We start from the raw sequence: 1,809 nt of genomic DNA on the forward strand, positions 1-1,809 counted from the left end.
ATATATATATATATATATATATATATATATAAGTGATATGAACATATTAAAATTTCACTTATTAACTTTTGAAATTTTAAGTTCATTTTTGTGTCTGTGAAATAAACTTCTTTAGAAATCAACAGTACTTAACATGTATTAATAAAAAACAAACAGTAACAAATTTACTTATGGGTTACAAACTTTACAGCAGTCAAATATATATTCTAATGTTGTTTTTTCTAATTTATTTGTAGTTACCCATTTAGTCTCTGATATTTTCAACTGTAATGTGAGCTGGAACTTAACTTTTTCTGTTAAATACTTATGCATTAATAACTACCAGTTATTCCATGTTGTGAAACACAGACATTCTTGTTATGCCAAATAAATTTTCGTTAAAATTTTCTAATGGTTGAATAATATTAACACTGAGTAACACAAACAGGTTAAGTTACTATATTCAGTACCATCGATTTGTTTGCAGGTACTATTAGCAAAACAAATTATGAATGTTTTAAAATGTTTCAACGTTTACGCTAACTGCCATAGCTGATAAAATTAAAAATACTAAATAGCTCAGTTCCACTATCACTGTATCAGTATCATTAGGTCACCCAGCCAAGCCTAGTATAATATTAATAGTACTGATGTTATATACAATATTTATGTAGTTAATTAATCAATTGCAATTTTTAGTCATTAACACATCCTAAGATGAAAATATTAACATTAGTAATAACAACTGAAGTAAGTGTATTCTATACTGTAACCTTCAGTACAGTGTAGGCCTGTGTAATGTACTACTACTAGAGTACAGCCTACACGAGAGGCTTATAGCCTGTCCCTAAACTGTGCATCTTAAATTACATATGCATATAAGTGTGTTAGTGTTGTAATACAATGCGTTCACTCATTTTCTTCATAATCTTTGTATAACAATAAGCTTTAGAAGATAAATTAAGTATTTGATTAAGCTTACACTAATAGTAATACAGAACACTAAGATATTCGTTCCTGAAATGAAGTAGCGCCCTCTTAATGAACTTGCACCGGTTACACAAAAAAACGTTAAGTATATATTTGTACAAAGCTAACAATTCCTATAAACCAGTGTTTCCCAAAGTGGGAGCTGCGGCCCACCTGGAGGCCCGCCAAAAATGGGTCGAAAACAAAGATGCTGAATTAATTTTAATTCTAAATAAACAAGAAGCCGGTAAAAATTATGTTGAATTAATTAAATGATACAGTATGTCGAAAGGAAATGCTATTATTTTTATTACAGCACTGTTTTTCAATCACCATGCTAAAGTTATAGGTTGGGGGCCTCAAATTCACGTCAAGGGAGCCTCAGACTAAAAGAGTTTGGGAATCACTGCTCTAAACTATTGAAAATTATTTGTGTAGTGCTTGTTAACATATGCAATAAATATTCGTCTGGTGGCTTATTCATAAAAATACTCAGCATTTTTCTTATTGGTTATTAAAATCATGCTCTTAATGTATTTTGATGTTGTTTTTATGCAATTTGCAGGTGTATATATTGTTAAGTCTCTGGTCGTTTGTTAATTTCCCTTAAAAATTCTTTCCGAGAACTTCAGCAAGTCCTTTCTTAATTAAAACTAGTTTATTCTTTCTCGTTACAAACTTTGTAAAACACTTAATTTCCACAGTCACTTTAACTTAAACACACGCTATAATTCACAACGATTCACGCACTTTCTTAAGGTCACTACCGCTCACTTGACTCGATTATCTGTGTCTATATCTCCAATCTCTCTATCTGCAATCCAATTAATTATCTCGCTTTATTTGCCGCGCTTATATACA

General features: G+C 30.5%; 1 protein-coding gene across 6 annotated transcripts in view; it reads right to left on the reverse strand.

Moving 5' to 3' along the window:
• Positions 1-1,026, reverse strand: part of LOC106472130 (zinc transporter 9-like) — a 65,522-nt gene extending 64,496 nt beyond the window's left edge. For 3 of the 6 annotated variants that reach the window (XM_022400732.1, XM_022400730.1, XM_013932756.2), the window contains exon 1: positions 962-1,026. The gene's annotated coding sequence lies outside the window, so the exon portion shown is untranslated. Of the gene's footprint in view, positions 1-240; positions 255-752; positions 937-961 lie in introns of those variants that run through there. The other 3 variants (XM_022400728.1, XM_022400729.1, XM_022400731.1) reach the window with 3 other exon arrangements.
• Positions 1,027-1,809: the final 783 nt, after the last annotated feature.

The sequence above is a fragment of the Limulus polyphemus genome, unplaced genomic scaffold (assembly GCF_000517525.1).
Source record: "Limulus polyphemus unplaced genomic scaffold, Limulus_polyphemus-2.1.2 Scaffold5103, whole genome shotgun sequence".
Classification (NCBI taxonomy): domain Eukaryota; kingdom Metazoa; phylum Arthropoda; class Merostomata; order Xiphosura; family Limulidae; genus Limulus; species Limulus polyphemus.